Source organism: Anabrus simplex, chromosome 2 (genome assembly GCF_040414725.1).
Source record: "Anabrus simplex isolate iqAnaSimp1 chromosome 2, ASM4041472v1, whole genome shotgun sequence".
Lineage (NCBI taxonomy): Eukaryota > Metazoa > Arthropoda > Insecta > Orthoptera > Tettigoniidae > Anabrus > Anabrus simplex.
This window is the reverse complement of record NC_090266.1, coordinates 244,095,498-244,118,009: the sequence shown is the minus strand read 5'-3', so window position 1 is coordinate 244,118,009 and position 22,512 is coordinate 244,095,498. Positions and strand designations below refer to the sequence as shown.

General features: G+C 41.8%; 1 protein-coding gene across 2 annotated transcripts in view; it reads right to left on the bottom strand.

The window, feature by feature from the left end:
- Positions 1–22,512, bottom strand: part of Nt5b (5' nucleotidase B) — a 744,444-nt gene that overhangs the window by 658,897 nt on the left and 63,035 nt on the right. The window contains exon 1 of one of the 2 annotated variants that reach the window (XM_068226141.1): positions 19,903–19,943. The exons of the other annotated variant lie outside the window; for it this stretch is intronic. The gene's annotated coding sequence lies outside the window, so the exon portion shown is untranslated. Of the gene's footprint in view, positions 1–19,902; positions 19,944–22,512 lie in introns of those variants that run through there. 2 annotated transcript variants of the gene reach the window in all.

Here is a 22,512-nt window from a genome sequence, read left to right as displayed (position 1 = left end):
CTCGTGTTGAATACATCTATTTTGTTCATCCGAAGTTGGCAATTCTTGTTCATTCCCCTAGTGTCCTTGTATTTTATGACTGCTTGAATATTGCTATTTATATCTTCCTCCTTTTTACCATCCACGGTATACTCTCTCGTTGCCCAGCAGTTGAATGTTTCTTCCACGATCACCTTTTATCATTCGTAAATAATTATAATAACCTACCCATCTCATTGGTAGCGGAGCTAAACCGAATACCTCAGTGGTCGTGGGTTGAGGAAAATCTCTAACTGCTTGCATTTTCTTTTCATGTGGTTTCATGCCTTCACTGGTGATTAAATGACGTAAGAATGAAACTTCTGGTGTTAAGAATTCACATTTACACGTCTGTATACGTAATGAACTTTATCTTAATTTCTGAAAAACGTCGATTATTTTGAAATGATGATCTCCTAATCTCCAAAATTAATTACAATTTATTAGCATAAACATGTTATCCCATTTACCCCCGGTAATTCATTTATCATTAATCTCATGAATGTTGTTGGTGCGGATTTCAATCGCATTGGCAAAAGTTTATATTCAAAATGCCGATCTAATGCTAAAAATGTTGTCTTTTCAATATTTATTCCTCTGCATCAACCTGATAGTAGCCACTGGCTAAATCAATTGCAGAGAAATATTTCGCTTTCCCTAGCGAGTCAATCAACTCCGTAATACATGGTACAGGGTGCACGCTACCGATCGTAATCTGTTAAAGCGTGTATAATATATCACGACTCTCCATTTCTGAGTCCCTGGTGCATGTAATTTCTTTGATACGAGCAATAAAGGACTACTCCATGGACCGATTGACAGTGGAAAAACGTCATCTTTAAACATCTCACTTACCTGTTTCCGTACCTCTTCTTTTTCATTCTCAGGTATTCTATACGGTCTCGAGTACACAGGTGGTTGGTTCTCTAATGTATATAGGTATAAGTGCGTATGAGAGCTTATCTCCATCTAAGTAAAATATATCATTAAATTCTAAAAATATTTCAAAAATCTTCTATTAGTCAGGACAAAAAACACAATGAAAATTCAACGCCAGGAAATACTCAAAACGGGTACATTATATTATATATAATTATTTATGTGATGTTATAGTAAAAGCTATTATAGATATATTGGCCCATCATTTAATTATAAGGTTTTGAAGTTTTATTATTGCTTAGTTGTTTACTTTTTGTATATTTTACATGTGAATTTTTGTGAAAATGAATATGTGATACTTAAAAAGTGGGTATACTTGCAGTATTTAATATTATCAAGGTGACTTGGAGTTAGTAATATAATATGTAGCCGGCTCATTGGCATGTGATCTGCCCTAGTTTGTTCGATTACTCTCCGAGGTCTGGATTGCGTATATTGCTGTGTGTCACTTTGTTCTACTTTCATTACGTGCGCAAGTTCATCTTGTCCTATGTCACACATCTGTATCTGTGGGGAAATAATTTCTACTGTTTCTTCTATGGTGTTAAGCACTGAAACGATCACCTTGTTATTTCTAACTTGCGTTATACAGCATGCGATTATCACACCTGTCTCCAACTCTTGCTTCTCAGTTATTCCTTCAGTTGAATTTCCATCCCTATTTCTGTTCTAGGAAGAAATGTTATTACTACTTTCGTTTCTCTAGCTCCTATTTGATGTCTATTGTAACGGTTCAAATCCCGTTACAAGATTATATCTGTATTATTATTATTATTATTATTATTATTATTATTATTATTATTTAATTCAATTCTGTAATCTGATTTTGCTATCTAGTAATTGATTATCGCTTGCGTGATTGTAGTTAATTTGTTGTGTATATATGTGTGTGTAGATTAACATTAAAGACATGTAAAGTAAGAGTTGCTGCATAATATCAGATATAGATAAATTGTGTGAAATAACTTTTGACATTGCAACACTGTGCAGTACTACTACCGTAACTGTCGAGTCATCGCTCTGTCATCGCATGCATTTAACGATGAGCTCATTTTTTGGAAGTTCCTAGAGTTCCCCAGGCAATTTCACAACAACCTACAACAGTTTGAGTTGGGTGGGCGTGAAATCATTGCTATTTTTGGAGATTGCGTACGTGTGTCAACTAATGGCTATATAAGCTAGCCGTATATTATAGCAGTCAGTCATATGGATGGAGAGGCTTCAGTCGGTCAGTTAGTTGGAAGCTGCTGGATGAAGGAGTTGAATGGAGACACATGCCATAATGTCAGTGGGATACAGAGCCTTGCCATACGGAGTGCTACTTGAGATGGTAGCAGTCAGTCAGGGAGATGGGGTAGCAGCAGTCACATGGATACTTAGTCGTCAGTCACCATATGGATTAAATGTTCGGAGTGTGTTTCGTATAGCCTATCTGATCGGTCAAGTTTTTGTGTCAGTGCGGTGACCGATGAATATAGAATCGTCGTAATGCAGACTAACAGTTACCAGTGAATTACTTGTAAAACTCATTGTGAAGTGTGAATCTAATTTCAAGCCATGCTATATTTCGTCAGTGAACAAAAACGATACATCACCAAATTAGGCTTGAGATACCTACAGGATAACAATTCAAAGGAATACATCGTAATAACACACAAAGTGTTGAAGGTGATGTTCGTGAACTAGTGAGAGATACATTTCTTGTACAAATTTTAGATGTCCGGTCAATAGAAATTCAAATTTAATGCCTAGTTTCTTTCAGTTGTAATGTCATAGTTTTATATTATAATGTAAATTATCGCAGCAAATCTTGCTATTTAAAGTCAAGATTTAAAGAATATATTTTGTTCTATATCAAATTAATTTATCGTTTCATTTCAATGGTAGAATTTGATAACCTCAAATTTAATGGCGAAACAAAACGACAATCTCCTATTCCTAGAACCTATATATTATGCTGTCTAAGTAAGCTTATTACCCCACACCCTAGAGATATTCAAGACTCGCATTCTATTATTGCTGCATTAAGTTGTAGCTGGCGCCCATCAAATATTGTATGTGTAAGTAATCAGGTAAGAACTAAGTGTGAGTACATAGTCCGACGAATGAGTATTTTATTTCATGAATATTTTAATATATTTTCATTATAATTCCATTTTAATATTTTATGTGTGTGAGTGAGTCACACTATTATAATTTACTTCTAAGAATTTCTCTGTGAAATTAATTACAGCATCTTTCAATAAATCTCTACCTAATAATCCTTCTTGCGACAATTGAAATTCATCATCTACTACATGCATTTGCAATGAGATGTTCCCAAAGTTACTTTCGCGGTTCCACAAGTGAGAAATGTTCCGTTGCTAACTCCTAGCAATGTTAATCTATCACTTGTATCTATATTTACTTCCTTCGGCACACAATGATTCTTTTTAACACTTATTTCTGAGCCTGTATCAATTAAAAATCGGAAAGGTCCGTATACATCGTTTATGGATAGTAAAATCGTCCCTCTCTTCGCTTTTGCCGGGCTGAGTGGCTCAGACGGTTAAGGCGCTGGCCTTCTAACCCCAACTTGGCAGGTTCGATCCTGGCTCAGTCCGGTGGTATTTGAAGATGCTCAAATACGACAGCCTCGTGTCGGTAGATTTACTGGCACGTTAAAGAACTCCTGCGGGACTAAATTCCGGCACCTCGGCGTCTCCGAAGACCGTAAAAGTAATTAGTGGGACGTAAAGCAAATAACATTATTATTATTATTATTATTCTCTTCGCTTTTGGTCAGCTCGTAGCATCCTGGCTTACTAATAACTTGCTTCTAGCTTCGCCCGTTATTCTGCTAAGAACATGTTCATTTGGATAAACAAATTCTATTGTTGAATCTACATTTGCACAAAACTCATTCAACCTACTTCTATTTCTCCCGTTAAAGGGATCTCCGATTAACTTGAACGCTTGATTGATATATTAATATAACTTATCTGAGCTATCACTGGCAATTTCCACTTCAGAATGTGACATACTGACTTTGAGTTAGGCTTACCTTGCAATAATTCAGGGGCGTCTCGTCTTAAGGATCACACGAGCACGTGAACACCCTGGTTATCCCAAATCTCTTGAAATTTAAACAATATTGTATGATTAGAACAAGATTTCTGTACGCTGAGAACGTATTTACGAAGTTGTAAGTGCCGATTCACTTTCCGTTTCCATTTGAACCATGCGCCACGCCAGACGATCACAACCCCGTTTTGAATTACAAACTTCGACGTATTGCATAGCTAGAGCTTGAAGTGGCAATGCTGTCAGTATGGGGAATATGACCACAGCCCGATGCCTGCTTCATATCGAGCAGGCGGTGGATTTACGGACCACTATCCCACTTCCAGTGCTTTCTCTAAAAGTTACTTTTAAATTCCATAGATGGAAGGACGCATCGCGTAGTACGTGACAGTGGTTAATGCACAGAGCTGTTACCCCAGAGTGGTTAATTGACTAACCGCATGGCGCTTTTGACAGTCGCACATGTAACATAATATTACTTAATGAACCAAAGAGGCGACACAATATAGACTAACTGAGCTGCTGGTAACGTAATGTGGGAGCAACTTAGGCCTATACATCGGATTTTTTAAATCTACTGTCAGCTCTGTGTGAACACCCAAAGATTTTAAGCTCGCGACGCCACTTTAATAACTGATCTACTGCTTGCTGATGACGTGCTGACGACGTGCAAGTACGCCGGGTCGAATGATTTTCCTTCCTTGGACTTCTCCTGCTTCTCCGTGGGCCTGCCCTTGCGCTTTCTGTGCTCTGCTTTCTTCTTCTTCTTCTTCTTTCGACCACCCCTCAATATACTAGGACATACAGCCACTTAGGGAACCACCAACGCCTGGTCAAGAGCTGAAGGATGAACGTCGAACTCAAGACCAACCCCGGACAACTGACAACAGTTTTTTTTTTCTTTTCCTGTCGTATCCCCGCCACAGGTGGAGCGCCGAGCGGTAAATGGACCCACCTGATGGCTAACATCAGTATTAAAAACGAGAGAGTATTGAAGATAGAAATGTATGGGCGTTAGGTATGGTAGTTGTTAAGAGTTGAAACTCATATGATTTTCTACATATGTGTATGTAAACAGATGATGTACAAACAATATTAAAGTAATAATGAAGTCGGTCACTTAGTGTGACGTACGAGAACTAGTCTTCCTCAGAACGGCTACTCCACCAAGTGCAGATTCGACTCTAAGCACAGAGACCACTAAATGCTAAGCGATGGTAAACAGAGTATCGTTGAGTCTCACAGAGCTCCTAAAGTTTTTTAAGTTACCATCTACGACAAACCCAGAAGAACAAGGGCTGAAGTCGAGGCTCGAAGTATGGATGATGAATACCGAATGCTAGCAATACCTTCCACCTCGATCTCTAAGTGTCCCAAAGCGTCTTCTGGAGACCGATAGGTCTGCCCCTGACTTGACCTGAAGGCAAGACTGCCGAAGGCAAGAAGCCAGTGGCGGGCCGTGGCCAAATTATCCGACGGGGCACAACTTATAATTATGGACAGTCAAGTAGAAATGTAGGGTATCAGTTGCAAAATATAATACTAACGCGCATGTGAATAAATACACTAACAACTGACTTGTGGATCAGCTTATCCCGTTTACAGTTGGTGCCAGTCAGATATTAACTCAAAGGAAAAAGACAGTGAAAGATGGGGTCAAACCCACCGGGAAACGAACTCGCGACCTCTCCATTTCCGGTCGAGTGTTATTTCACTGAGCTAAATGGCCTGGGAGAAGCTGATCCACATTTCATTTATAACCTGTTCCCCTACAAGTCAAGTAATAATGAATACACTAACCTTCCTATTTTTAGATGAAGTCAATTCTTCGATCCTTTGCTTGAGCAAATACTTCGATAACTCGCTGGTTGAAGTCGGGAATCGAATGTGCAATTTTACTTTTAATTGAAAACATTGCGAGGGCCGTTAGTCTGTCTTGGCTCACCTATTCCTCAAGAAGATCTTTATTCGATTTAGAGTAAAGAAACACCTTTCACTTTCCACTGTCGACATCGCGATGGTAACAATGATGCTCAGTAACCGACTAGCAAAATATTTGCACATATACCCCTAACACCCCGTATTATTTTTCATTTGGACTCAGAGGAGACATGCAGCCAGCTTTCATTGAACGTGTCTTGCAAATTGTTGTACAGGAAAAGTTGCAAAAGCGTAGCAGCTCCATCTGCCGCACGCACGTCTACCCTGAAATAATACAATTCAAGCTCAGTCCTGAGCCTGGCTTTGTTCACATTCGGGTATGTGTTTACAGTTGACGCGAAATCTTTTTCCGGAAAACGACTACAAAATTCTCCAAAACTTGATACCTGAAAAAGGTTGGCAGCTGCTAAATGGCCTGTGAAACGAAATCGTTCTCCTGCATGTAGTAAAATAGTATCACATGTTTCCAAAGCAGCGATTCGTTTTCGTTGCTGGACAGTTTTCTGCCGTTTAGGAAGATTTCGAGCTTCGTAGCCGCACTCGGGAGATAATGGGTCCGAACCCCACTGTCGGCAGCGTTGACGATGGTTTTCCGTGGTTCCCAATTTTTTTGGCTAATGACTTTACGTAGCACCGACACAGATAGATCTATCTTCAGGTCTGCCGACAGTGGGATTCGAACCCACTATCTCCCAGATGCAAGCTCACAGCCGCGCGCCCTTGTCCGCACAGCCAACTCGCCCGGTGGTTCCCCCATTTTCACACCAGGCAAATGCTGGGGCTGTACCTTAATTAAGGTCACGGTCGCTTCCTTCCCACTCCTAGGTCTTTTCTATCCCATCGTCGCCATAAGACCTATCTGTGTCGGTGCGACGTAAAAACAAATTCTAAAAAAAAAACAGCTTCGTAGTCATCGGTTTCCTCTAAATCAGATTGAATGCATCTGCTGTTACGAACAAAGTTCGCGAGAAATTCAGATAGCAAAACAGAGTCAATATTACGCATCTGAATTTGGGAGAGCAGGAGCACTAATTTCTTTCATTATAAAAGTATGACATAATTCGAGCATAGCATCAAATATATCGTTCTGTATAGTCTTCGACGTACCTTTAAAAACAGTTGCAGATTCTAAATGTTCTTTCACTGTGATATCCAAGCTAGTTACAAAGTCAACTAAATCGCGAAATATCCCAGGAATGTGTGAATCGATTGATTCATCATGGCCGCGGAGCGCAAGTTCAAACACACCTCAGAATTTCACACAATCAATCAGACGAGATAAAATATATCCATTTATGTCGACCTGTTCAAGCTGTTTACGAAGAGAAAGTCTGTACCCACTATCAAGTTGCATCCCTATGTCCAGCTCACCTAGAAGTGCGAGATCCATGTCACTGTTTAAATGTTTCTTCGATTCACTGTGTTTTTTCAGTTTTTCATTCAAATGCTTTAAATCATTGACACCTGTTGTGCTCCACGCATCGTCACCACCGAAGAGAATGCAAGGAAAACAAAAGAATGAATATCTCTCTTCGGATTCATATAACCATTTCGCTTTAGCATATATGCCTCTGCCGGGCTGAATGGCTCAGACGGTTGAGGTAGGTTCGATCCTCGCTCAGTCCGGTGGTATTTGAAGGTGCTCAAATACATCAGCCTCGTGTCGGTAGATTTACTGGCACGTGAAAGAACCCCTGCGGGAATAAATTCCGGGACCTCGGCGTCTCCGAAAACCGTAAAAAAGTAGTTAGTGGGACGAAAAGCAAATAACATTTTTATCACGTATGTCACTATTAAATTTTCTGTTGAAAAGCCTGTTTTTTTCTTCTGTCTGCAGCACAATAATCATATCACGTCGCGGTGGTCCTAAACACTTCGCATAAACTCCGGTATAAAAATTTAATTGCTTTCAATTAACTCATTGACTTTATTAGTTTTGAAATAAACAAGCACACAAATACACAAATAATAACAATACTGAAGGGAATTCACACGTCACACCCAATGGTATTGTAACCAACCTATCAGTAGCGCCTTGAACAAATTAGAACGCTGCTAATTATTGGTCACTTGGTTACATCATCTATCACTATCTCCAACTCGTAGGCCTTTCCTATCCCATCGTCGCCATAAAACCTATCTGTGTCGGTGTTACGTAAAGCCACTAGCAAAAAAAAATTGGGAACCACGGAAAACCATCTTCAGGCATGCCCACAGTAGGGTTCGGACCCACTATCTCCCGGATGCAAGCTCACAGCCACGCGCCCTTGACCGCACGGCCAACTCGCCCGGTGATTCCCCATTTTCACACCAGGCAAATGCTGGAGCTGTACCTTAATTAAGGCCACGGTAGCTTCCTTCCCACTCGTAGGTCTTTCCTATCCCATCGTCGCCGTAAGACCTATCTGTGTCGGTGCGACGTAAAACAAATTCTAAAAAAAGAAAAGAAAGCTTCGTAGTCATCGGTTTCCTCTAAATCAGATTGAATGCATCTGCTGTTATGAACAACGTTCGCTAGGAATTGAGATACCAAGATAGGGTCAATATTACGCATCTGAATTTGGGAGAACAGGATATCCACATGAAGCATCATTCTATGGAAGAAATTCAGCCAATATATGAAGTCAGCAGCGTTTAGGAATCTGACAAATCCAGAATCCTGTCCTACAGTGTTTTGATCTTTCTCTGTTTCGCATACTGTTTGGAAGCATTCAATCAGGACGTCTCTGTTTTCGAACACTGTATGTATTGACAATGCGGACCTGGAAGTTCCAACGCGTAGGAGATGCTTTCGGCAAAAGGCGCACGGTAACCTCATTTAAGATGACTTACTTTACTTATTTCGTATAATTCCAGATGGAACATAGGGCTTCGACGAATTTTCTCCAGCTGGCTCAATCTGCCACCAATGCTTTCACCTCCCTCCATGTCTTGTTCACTCCAGCAATCTCCTTGTCTATGGTTCTCTTCCAGGTAATCCTCGGTCTGCCTTGCCTACGACTGCCTTGTGGATTCCAACTCAATGCCTGCCTTGTGATACTGTCTTGTGGTCTTCTCAGGGTATGCCCAATCCATCTCCATTTTCTTCTCATTATCTGTTCCTGTATGGGACTTTGACTTGTGGCCTTCCAAAGGTCTTTGTTTCAGATGGTCTTTGGCCACCATATTCTCATAATGTACCTCAAACACCGATTTATAATCCGACTCGTTGGCTGAATGGTCAGCGTACTGGCCTTCGGTTCGGATGGTACCGGGTTCGATTCTCGGCCAGGTCGGGAATTTTAACCTTCATTGGTTAATTCCAGTGGCCAGGGGGCTGGGTGTTTGTTCTGTCCCCAACATCCCTGCAACTCACACACCACACATAACACTATCCTCCACCACAATAACACGCAGTTGCCTACACATGGCAGATGCCGCCCACCCTCATCGGAGGGTCTGCCTTACAAGGGCTGCACTAGGCTAAAAATAGCCACACGAAATTATTATTATTATTATTATTATTATTATTATTATTATTATTATTATTATTATTATTATTACCAATTTATAAAAGCCTTGTGGTAATGTCTTTCGTCACTCTCCAGGTCTCACTTCCATACAGTAACACAGATTTAACATTTGAGTTGAATATCCTTCATTTAAGATAACTTATTTTAATAATTCAAACATCCGAAAACAAACAAATCCCTGCAAGAGTGATATGAGCGCATTTTTTATATAAACAAGACTAAAATTATTAGATTTACCTTAGTTACAGAATTGGTGAATTGGCTACACTGATGTTTGTAAAGCGTGGATTTGTATTTATTTGTTATTTGTTTTTTCCTCTATGCGCATGCACTGCAGAAGTCCTCAAGGATCTGTAGGCCCGACCTGAAGCACTCCCCGTCGCCTGCTCCCCCCACACAAGCCCGCAGCTGTCATGGACGTTCGCCATTTTCAAATAATGTGTTCTAAAGCGCAGGCGCGTCGTTTGGACACAGAACTGTACGTGACGGTCTGGTGCCCAGAGCCGGACAGTTCGGCTGCCAGGCTGCCACTCGCGGGGCTCCTGCAGCATTGCCGCGCTAACTGCAACAGCGGGTCTCTTTAAATACAAAAGGTATCCTCCTCTTCGTGCTTAAAGACATAAAACCCCATGGCGCAAGAGCCCCGAAGGGCCACGGCCTACCAAGCGACCACTGCTCAGCCCGAAAGCCTGCAGATTACGAGGTGTGTTGTGGTCAGTACGACGGATCCTCTCGGCCGTTATTCTTGGCTGTCCAGACCGGGGCCGCCATCCCACCGTCCGATAGCTCCTCAATTGTAATCACGCAGGCTGAGTGGACCTCGAACCAGCCCTCAGATGCGGGTAATAATCCCTGACCTGGCCGGAAATCGAACTCGGGGCCTCCGAGTAAGAGGCAAGCACGCTACCTCTACACCGCGGGGCCGGCGCTTAAAGACATGGTGGGTTTAAATACCTAGCAAAATCCGTAATCCGGCGAAGAATATAACTTTCTGTCATGATAATAGTTGTAAAATAATTGTGCTGTTCGACTGTAGCTGAATTAAATTGTAAATTATTTCCTGACCTTGACAGGGCACGTGCTCATGTGCCCCTAAGTGCCAACCGCCACTGCAAAAGACGCCGTTCCGTTGTTTAACATTAGTATTTAAAAGAACTAGCATTTGATATGAATAATACCCCTACTCTCAGTATACGGGCGTGGCTCGTTTCCTACTGGTTTTCATCTACCCCCTGGTAGACACACCCCACCCCCGCCCCATTGTAAATTAAACTTTTATTCTTCATAATTATTATTTCCCTACTTCATAAATATGACTTCGCCTCCTCGTAATTACTTAACTGGATCTGCCCATTACTTCTAAGTTATGGGACTCTTAAACTATCCCTATGCTCGTTATTTTCAAAACACTGGTATCTAAATGTGAACATTTAGATTAGATTAGAACGTTTAGATTACCCGTATTCACTTATCACCGCGGGACCTCTGCGACCTTTGATGGCTCTGTTTAATTATCTAATCTCTTGTGACCCTTCCTTCCCCAATCCATGGGTGCTTTATTTAACACAGGCTTATGGATTGAGCCCCAGAATAAAAATCCATACTATGTAATGCTACTTTAAACATGGGTTTGTGTCCCAGACATGACAAGAATACGTTTAAGGATGCGAGGACATTTTGAACAGCTGTGTGACGTCTAGGACAGAAGACCACTACATGCTTCAAAATGATAAGGAGGTTCGTGGGTGGTCTGCAGACAATAAGGTTCCGGAAATAGACTGGCCAGCCCACAGTTCCAACCTCACTATCGAACACATCTGGGATGAACAAGAACGACGACTTCGCTCCAGGCCGGAACAAACCACATCACTTACTATACTTGCTCAAGTGCCGCAGGAAGAATGATCTACCATTCACCTGGAGACGTTCCGACACTTAGCAGTTAGTCTTCCCGCGGAGTTAAAGTTGTAAGAAAGTAATCCCCAATCCAAGACTGGGCGTATATTATAATCATATTATGAATGTTCAGCATTATCGCCGCAGCCATAGCTGTCTTGATCCAGTCTTTGAACTCAACGTAGGTCTTCCAGTTCACCCTCAAAAATAGGTTCTTGAAGTAAGTGACTTTGGGTCTTCCTCTTCCTCTCTTCCCGGCAGTTCTGCCTTCAGTGATGTTACCAAGGGAACTCCTCATGTCGCAGAATATGACATATATTTTATTTTCCTCTTTTTTTCAATTTCTGTGACCAGACCCCGTACCTCTCTCTTATCTCTCTAAGGACTTAAGTACTGCACTTCAGTTCAGCTTGTCCTCTGCGTTCTCCGCACGATCTAAATTTCAACTGCCTCTTTTCCTGTTCTCCTAATGTCCACATATCACAACCGAACAGAAACACGCGCCATACAAATGTTTTTGCAAAGGTCTTCCGATTTTGAATGTCTATATGTTTGTTAACCAGCAGATATTTCTTTATCTTGCAAGGCACTGCCACTGCAATCTTTTTCGTCACTTCTGGTAGACTCCGATTGTCATTCCTAATGAAGCAGGGAGCACACTGCTTCCGTCCCGTTCCGTTCCGTTCCGTTCAGTTTACTTTGGATATTATGTTGGTTATGTGCCAGAAGCGACCGTGCCGGCTGCGATCACGCTGATATCGTGCCGCATGTGACCAGTCAGTCAGTCACCGCTGATCTATATTTACGGAATCGCCGAAGTGACAGATTGCCTATCGGTTGTTTAAATAGTCTCTTCTTAAATTATTTAAGAGAATTTGGAAATTAATCGAACATTTCCCTTGGTAAATTATTCCAATCCCTAACCCAGTTTCTTGTGTATGTTGGATATTCAGCCCGAAGGCTGGTTTGATCCTCCACAGCTCCGCCAACAGCTGTCATAGATAGCCTAGGCGTCACTGAAGAGGCATAACCCGCCCCCCCCCCATGGCACTACAGCCTTTGAAGGGCCTTAGCCTACCAAGCGGCCGCTGCTCAGCCCGAAGGCCTGCAGATTAAGAGGTGTCGTGTGGTCAGCCGGACGAATCCTCTCGGCCGTTATTTTTGGCTTTCTAGACCGGGGCCGCTATCCCACCGTCATATAACTCCTGAATTCTAATCACGTAGGCTGAATGGACCTCGAACCAGCCCTCAGGCCCAGGTAAAAATCCCTGACCTGACCGGGGATCGAACCCGGAGCCTCCGGGTAATAGGCAGGCACGCTAACTCTACACCACGGGGCCGGCTACTGAAGAGGCATACTAGGGAAATTAGTAAGGTCGTTTCCCGTTGCTTTCCTCACCGAGCCAGATGTTGCTATTACATAGCAGTCTGCGAAGCCCACTGAAATGCATGCACCAACCGACCCTATGAACGATATTTTCACATCATTCATAACAGGGACTGGCTGCATAAGGAATGGTATTATTAGCATAGCTCATACCTCGGTCACTTTCATATTGTCATAGCCAAGGATGAGAGTGAGACAGGTAAATGAAAGTAACATTTGTTCTAGCCCGTACCAGAAAATATAGTGCACTGTAAACACTACATCTCGCCAATTTCTTACAAACGAGTATTTGCCTCAATTTGTCCTCTTGAATTCCAACTTCATCTTCATATTGTGATCTTTCCTACGTTTAAAAGCACCACTCAAACGTATTTGTCTACCAATGTCATTCCACGCCATCTCTCCGCGACAGCTCGGAACATACCACATAGAAACCGTAAAAGTAGTTCGTGGGACGTAAAGCCAATAACATTAAATTATTAATAATTTTAGGTGCAACAGTTTGGTGAAAATACAAGAAGGGTGCTTTAATATAGTTGCAAATCGTGCAGAAAAAGGTGCAAGTTTTAAATATAGATATGCATACAAACATCACCAAAACAAATTTTACATCATATAAAAGGACACAAAAGTTCTCATATCAAGTATTAAAACTCTGCCTAAAACAAGTCCCAGAACACAATGATATTAAAATCAAATGACCAGAAAACTGCCAAAACAGATAACATTTAACATTTCAATGTTATTTTCAGTGAAGCAGCATCTCCGGTCACTAAGTAAATACTAATACACAGAAAAAGGAACGTTCAACGTCAACAGACACAAGTGATGCATGTTTTGCTTGCGGTCGATATTAAATGACTGTTTGCTGCAACACCATTTTTTTTATATTTGTTTTACGTCGTACTGACACAGATAGGTCTTACGGCGATGATAGGAGAGGAAAGGCCTAGGAAGTGGAAGGAAGCGGCCGTGGCCTTAATTAAGGTACAGCCCCGGTAATTGCCTGGTGTGAAAATGGGAAACCACGGAAAACCATCTTCAGGGCTGCCGACAGTGGAGCTCGAACCCACTATCTCCCGATTACTGGATACTGGCCGCACTTAAGTGACTGCAGCTATCGAGCTCGGTTGCAACACCATTACCATCAGGGTTTCTGGCTAAGCTCTGTTCTAGTATCTGCTTTGTAATACCATCCATTGCTTCCTTCACATCCATCACAACAGCCCATTTAAGAAATTGTATACAGCCTCGTTATTCTTCATATATTTTGCCCCAGGTATATACGGCATAACCAGATTACGTTGGTTTTGTTGTTGTTGTTGTTGTTGTATCAAATGTTATTGATATATCACAAACAATGCACCTCAGAACTGACCCGTCGCTCTGAATACCATCAGCACTAAACTCTTTAGCACTATCACGTACACTAAAATTTACATACAGCCTAAAAACGCTTAAAGACAAAAGCAATTAAGAAAATACTATGTATTCACTTTCTATGTCATAAACAGACATGTTACAAACTGAAAAACAACATATATACTGCATAATTAATAATAGTTCCATATACTGACATCTTGAGCATACAAATGATACACCGGTTAGGTACAAAAGTCAACATACACTGTGATGTTGTTCACTATCATGCACGATTTGATATTTTGTATTGCCGCCTTTTGCTTCGATTACAGCTTTCAAACGTCGAGGCATAGATTCCACTTTTTTGTGTCCGCAGATGTAAAGTTACTAAGGCCGCTTTCAGATCATCTTTGCTTTTGCTGCTGTATTTTTTTATCCTAAAGATGTTCAATTGGGTTGATGTCTGGTGACTGGGGAGGCGAATGAAACTGTTTTGGTGCATTGTAAAGTAGCCATTCTTTTACGACAATGGCCGTATACGTGGGGAAATTGTCTTGCTGAAACACTCAGTCTGTTCCTAGTCAAAGTTTCTCCGCAGACGTTTCAAATTCTCCTTTAAGATGGTGACATACACTGACTGACAGAGCAAATGCAACACCAAGAAGGAGTGGTCAGAACTTTATGCCAATTGCAGGGTAGACTGACGTCACTGAGGTATGCTCATGATGTGAAATGCGCCGCTGTGCTGCGCACGTAGCGAACGATAAATGGGACACGGCGTTGGCGAATGGCCCACTTCGTACCGTGATTTCTCAGCCGACAGTCATTGTAGAACGTGTTGTCGTGTGCCACAGGACACGTGTATAGCTAAGAATGCCAGGCCGCCGTCAACGGAGGCATTTCCAGCAGACAGACGACTTTACGAGGGGTATGGTGATCGGGTTGAGAAGGGCAGGTTGGTCGCTTCGTCAAATCGCAGCCGATACCCATAGGGATGTGTCCACGGTGCAGCGCCTGTGGCGAAGATGGTTGGCGCAGGGACATGTGGCACGTGCGAGGGGTCCAGGCGCAGCCCGAGTGACGTCAGCACGCGAGGATCGGCGCATCCGCCGCCAAGCGGTGGCAGCCCCGCACGCCACGTCAACCGCCATTCTTCAGCATGTGCAAGACACCCTGGCTGTTCCAATATCGACCAGAACAATTTCCCGTCGATTGGTTGAAGGAGGCCTGCAGTCCCGGCGGCCGCTCAGAAGACTACCATTGACTCCACAGCATAGACGTGCACGCCTGGCATGGTGCCGGGCTAGAGCGACTTGGATGAGGGAATGGCGGAACGTCGTGTTCTCCGATGAGTAACGCTTCTGTTCTGTCAGTGATAGTCACCGCAGACGAGTGTGGCGTCGGCGTGGAGAAAGGTCAAATCCGGCAGTAACTGTGGAGCGCCCTGCCGCTAGACAACGCGGCATCATGGTTTGGGGCGCTATTGCGTATGATTCCACGTCACCTCTAGTGCGTATTCAAGGCACGTGAAATGCCCACCGCTACGTGCAGCATGTGCTGCGGCCGGTGGCACTCCCGTACCTTCAGGGGCTGCCCAATGCTCTGTTTCAGCAGGATAATGCCCGCCCACACACTGCTCGCATCTCCCAACAGGCTCTACGAGGTGTACAGATGCTTCCGTGGCCAGCGTACTCTCCGGATCTCTCACCAATCGAACACGTGTGGGATCTCATTGGACGCCGTTTGCAAACTATGCCCCAGCCTCGTACGGACGACCAACTGTGGCAAACGGTTGACAGAGAATGGAGAACCATCCCTCAGGACACCATCCGCACTCTTATTGACTCTGTACCTCGACGTGTTTCTGCGTGCATCGCTGCTCGCGGTGGTCCTACATCCTACTGAGTCGATGCCGTGCGCATTGTGTAACCTGCATATCGGTTTGAAATAAACATCAATTATTCGTCCGTGCCGTCTCTGTTTTTTCCCCAACTTTCATCCCTTTCGAACCACTCCTTGGTGTTGCATTTGCTCTGTCAGTCAGCGTAATTCCATATATCCATAATGTCCTCAATAAAAATTAAATTCCCAACCCCGGCTCCAGACATACAACCCCACACAAGAATAGTTCCACCAGCATGCTTTACGGTGGGACAAGATGTTTCTTTTTTAAACTTTAAGTCCCTTTTCGCCCCACCTTTTGCTTTCCAGTACCCTGGAAGATGTCGATCTTACTCTCATCCGTGAGAAGCACTGTATTCCAAAATATGGAATCTTTACTTCGATGCACAGTTGCAGTTTCTGTTCATTTACATTGCTTATGAACGGTTTCTTCCTTGCTGTTCAACTGCCAAACTCATGATTGTGCAGAAGTCTTCGTACTGTGACGGGATGAACAATATTGCCACTGGTATTTGCGACATCTACCGCCAACTCCGTAGCTGTAATTCTGGGATCGGCATTCACTTTTCTAATGATGTGTCGACGCTCCCTGTTAGTTAATTTTGGTGGTCGTCCACGTCTAGCTCTGTTTTCTACACGTCTTCGATCACTGTAGTTTCTTATTACGGTTTGGACAATTGCATGGTTCCTTCTAACAATTTCCCCAATTTTTCGCAGTGAAATGCCTTTTTACTGAGCTCAATGATATTCCTCCTCACCTCCACTGGTATTTCAGTTCTTTTTGGGTTTATGTTACGCGACCGAATTTTGTATTGCAATACAAGTTTACTGTATCAACAAACCGCACAACTTTCACTGTGTTCACTGCAACATCTCTCCTACAACTGACGACAAACTCGAAGTGTATGTTAACCAGTGGCGAAGCGTGCTAGTAACCACTGTTACCACTGGTAACAGTTTGAGAATATAAAAATCGAATATTCTTTAATATTAATATTTAATATTTTTGTTTCTCCGCCGGGACGTGTCGCGAGAACTCTACTGCAGCAGTTTGCCACCGTCAAAACTGAGCGAAAGGCTGTTACCACTTCATGCAGTGGTTACGCTTTGAATCTCTTCTAATAGTTACGTGAGTATTACTGCGCCTGCGCCTGCGCCAAGCAAGGACCCTTTCTCCTCGACACTGAGATGTATCCTGCTACGTTCTCCGGTCGTGTTACCACAGTCGAAAGTGTAAACAAAAGCTTATGACGTCAGTGCTGAGCTATTCCCTTCGTTCGTTCCACCGCGCTCAACAGCGCATTGTTATATTATTGTGCTATTGTTTTCTATTATAATATACCGGGCGAGTTGGCCGTGCGGTTAGGGGCGCGCAGCTGTGAGCTTGCATCCGGGAGGTAGTGGGTTCTAACCCCACTGTCGGCAGCCCTGAAGAGGGTTTTCCGTGGTTTCCCATGTACACAGCAGGAAAATGCTGGGGCTGTACCTTAATTAAGGCCACAGCCGCTTCCTTTCCATTCCTAGGCCTTTCCTATCCCATCGTCGCCATAAGACCTATCTGTGTCGGTGCGACGTAAAACAAGTAGAAAAAAATATTATAATACGATGTGAATTATCTTGTTAAAGTGTGACTTTATAATTAATATATGTTAGGTAAGGATGGCCCATAGGACTACACACCGCATTAAACATTAAAATGAGTGCTGTCGCTTCCACTTCGAAAATAAGGGAGTTGGCGGGCCCAGAATGTTCGTGTATAAGAGAAAGCTTAATGAACACGCCATTTTCGTTAAGAATCTTCGAAGAAAAGAAAAACATAATCGAAAAAGGTAGACCCATGCCTTCTCTTCAAAAAATTATTCAAGGAATCGAAAAGAAAAGTAAGATATTTTCATGACTCGTGGTACATAACCTGGACTGGTTATGTGGTTGTGCAAAAATGAATAAACTGTGCTGTTGGCCATGTATTCTATTTTCCTCAGAAAATAATGTTTGGAATAACGATGATGCGGACAATTTAGATAGTTTCAGAGTTTTAAAGAGACGCCATGAGGTGTCTCAAGCACACATCAACGCTGTTGCCGATATGATTCAGTTCGGAAGGTCCAGAATAAAGTTAGGGGTGTTCACCTTATGTCTACATTGAAAGACAAGCTACTTTGGGCATTCTAATAGCGAGAAAGAATTAACGTGCAGCACCTAAAATTCCTAGCTCTATGTATCACATCTGTAACAGTACCCTTGTTTGAGTACAACGTACAGAAAGAAAATTGACGAGCATAATAGGCTAGTAAAAATAACAGATATATTGTCAGCACTTCAATAGATGTTTATGGGTGCATGAGTAGCCTGCCATATGTTTTTCATTATGTGAATTATTTTCAATTAGTGCATAATCGAGATTGCTAGTCTATATGATTTTGATGCTCACTAGTGTTCAATATATTATGTGCCATTTTATTATTTTCAAATGATATCTTATACAAAATTAATATCAATTATAAAGTCTTTCACTTTTATGAAATGGCATCTGTACTGCTCATAAAAATGCTGCGGTGCGAGCGACAATATACTCTGTGAAGGAGTGTGATAACACTTTTCAAAACGTCACGCATCGCCACTGACGTTAACTTCTGTAGCGCAGTAAACACACACTGTTGCATCTATGACGCTTGTCGTGCACGATGCTGGTCTGACGACCATGGTTTATGTTGTTGTGGACATGGACGCAGACAAAGAGTTGTACGTACACCTCTATGCATCCAGGGTTGTAAACAACATGCTAAAAAATGGGGGTGTATGTAGACTTTAGTGTCCCACTGTATTTTCTCAGCGTTCATTTTCTGTTTCGGCATGCATGGTACTGATACTACAGTAATAGCAAGTAGAGCAATATATCGCTATTTGCTAATAGGACAGTGGAAGACACCACACACAGTCAAAGCGTATTCTGAACCGTCACCTGCATAATACTAACAAGGTCAGCAGATTGGCAGCTGACGAAGGGCGGCAAGCTAATAGTTCAACAATAACCAGATTCGTACTTAAGCTCCCGATTAATGCAGTGTAGGGAGCCTACGATTCTAGGGATGAATTGATGAACTACATAGAATCAAGCTTTACAGACGAAATGTTCGGCTTTTCTTGTTTAATTTCTTTACGAATAAAATGCGGCAAAGGAGCCAAAAAAAGTAATAAACAAGTGGAAAAAAGTGCTGACACAAATAAAAGGTGCAAAAGGTGCTAGCGCTGAGAAAAGCTGCAAAAAATTTAACTAAAATACAGTCAGGGGTGTTCACTTTATGTCTACTGTACATTGAAAGACAAGCTACTTTGGGCATTCTAATAGCGAAAAAGAATTAAGGTGCAGCACCTAAAATTCCTAGCTCTATATCTCGCATCAGCAACAGTACCCTTGGTCCCCAAAAAATAAGGGAAACTGGCAACATAATGCTTTTGAAAAATGTGAATTATTTTGTCGTCTTAAAATTGCAGCTATAAATGGAGCTGTACCCCCAAAATTGTGGAATGTCCCCGTTTTTTATTGTCTTATCCCTCATTCCTTGAACAGTCGGTCAACCTAAGGTAAACAGTCACGCCAATAGAAAGAGTAAATAGGGCGAATGACCTCTAGAAGTTAGGCCCCTTTAAACAACAATCATCATCATCATCGTCATCATCATCATCATCATCAGAAAGAGTAAATTGTTGGATCACTATTGTGCACCACGCGACAACTGAAGTATTAACACAGTTATTGTAAACACCAAAACATTGAACACTGAAATACATACAACAACGGATAATTATCGTACCACAGCGGATTGTTAAGGAGGGTGAATAAAAAAATAAGTACTATGCAAAAACAAAGTTCATACTTACTACCAAACTCGAGTTTAAAGTCTTTTCCGCTGAGGTTCTTTGTAAGATATGATGTAATAGATGAAATATAGAGCAGCTATTTTGAGAAGGACGAATCTAATTCCATGCATTAGGATCTTGAGCACTGACAATAATCTTGTCAATGTGACGCTGCACGCCACGTTTATTGGCACGAAGATCGTAGCCAATGAAGTTGAATCCATAAGTAACTAATGTCACGCAATTCGCCTCGACGAGAGAATACATAGCCAAGACACGTCCGTCGCGCAATCTGAATGAATGACTCAAGCAGAATGATTGCAGAAAGGATTCACTTGTTAACTGAAGTACGTAATAGATTAAAGAAGACCTCATGTCTCGTAAGGACACTGGGAAGTGTTTGTTGATGGAAATGTCACTAAAATATGTTGTGATTTGCATTCTATTTAGTCCTTTCCATTTCAAGATATGTCAATGAATTTCATAATCATAACTGGGGACCCTTACCAAATAAGATAATGTAAATAAGATGCCATATATTTTAAATATCTTTTAGGAGAGAGATTTTTTTCACTTTCTTATGAAAACATTTAGAAGCATTTGTCTACCAATTAGGTACACTTTTCTCAGAAACTAGTGGTCAGCTTCCAGCAAAATTTTTATACATGGTTTCTAATACCCTGTTTGATATAGTGGGTGAAATATAAAGTTACAATCATCCTCCTTGCATTTTAGAAATAAAATTTTTGACATACATGAACTTTTTTACATAATTATGAGTAACTTTCATTTTTTACTGGACACTGTTCTGCATATAATCAACATACCTTTCACCAGCTGTGTTGTACTCAATCCTGTTAATAGCTAAAAAAGAAATCAGACCTGTATGAGTAATAGAGCTTGAGAAAAGTGTACCTAAATAAAGAAAATATCAACTTTTGGAAAAACATAAAAAACTAAAACCATGTCAATTTAGCACATGCCAATGGTATTAAAACTCTCCAGGACAATACTCATCATCTTTCCTGGCCTCATCATCATATTTCCTCTTTTTGTCTCCCCTCCTTTTCAACGTAGCTTCCTTGGTCATCTGCTGAACAGTTTTTTCAGCTTCCATGACTCGATGCAAGTCTATCTTTTGGAGGGCACTCTCCATGTTCTTCCCTGGTTTGATGCCAAACTTCTCCATAACTTGCAATCTTTCAACAACTCCAGCGTTAAATCACATGACAGCATCAAATACTGCAAGTTTTAAAGTTTTTATTCCTATGAAAACATTTTTGTGTACCCTTTATTATATACAATGTTTGAAGCTTTCATTGGGGTTCTGGGTACGACCATGTAAACATTTCGCCAGCAGCTTTGGATCACAGAGTTCTCTGTACACAGGATTTATTTCTGAGAGAATTGCTTGAGGAAATGAGTGCTTATGTGAAAAGGTGTCGCCTGTTACATGTGCCTTTTGGCACCCACACCAGGAGTCAGCACCTTTTGGGCAAAGTTCATGGAGGCACCTACAGGTACATTCGTAGAGTATTCCATTGTTTCACTACAACTGGCTCTGTTTCCTTTAGTGGAAACACGGGAATAATACTTTCCCTTCCTAAATTTCTTAATTCTGTCCATACTCGTAAACTATATACACAATATAAGAGCAAAACTAACAAAAACACGTTGTTTTCATTAACTTTCTAACCAAAACACACGTCATGTAAACATACAAGTGAAAGGCGGGAAATACGCTGTTCATTTGTTTTCATGGCCTTCATAACTACTCCTGAGTGGCCAGAGATACCAACCTATCAGTTGACATTTACCACAGACTCGTAAATAAAGAGAATTTTTCCAACTGCAGCAGTTACATTGCCCATTGCAAGCTTGAAAGGAGGGCGTGGCTGTACAGACGCCATATTTAAAAGACCGATTTGGGGACTTGAAATTGTGATAATGTGAAAAATAATTATATCAGCATGTAGAGCACACTCCAGGGAATTATATCACACCAAAAAAGAAAATTCGAATTTTTGACCAAAAAACACTTCCCAGTGTCCTCTTCCCTTAACCGATAATCCCACAAAAAACAAATTTTGGTATTAATGCCTTAACTAATACCCGCCGGGCTGAGTGGCTCAATACGTTAAGGAGCTGGGTTTCTGAGTCCAAGATGGCAGGTTTGATCATGGCTCAGTCCCGTAGTATTTGAAGGTGCTCAAATACGTCAACCGAGTGTTGGTAGATTTGCCGGCACGTAAAACAAATCTGCGGGACAAAATTCCGGCACTTCGGCGTATCCGGAAACCGTAACAGTAGTTAGTAGGACGTAAATTCAATAACATTATTATTATTATATTATTATTATATTATTATTATTATTATTATTATTATCATTATTATTATTATCATCATCTGATATCCGAAGTTTGGCATTGACCGATTCTTACTCACGTGAGGGTGTCGCGGAGTTTGTTTTACGAGAATCGCAGCGAAATTTTCAGCGCAGAAAGATAACGGGTTCGGACTAACCTATTATGCAAAATGTGCTCACTGAACATTAGTACTATGCAGTCCGTAGAGGAATAGCACCCTTATAACCATTTGCACGTTAGTTGGGCTGCAGCAAACTATATTGGA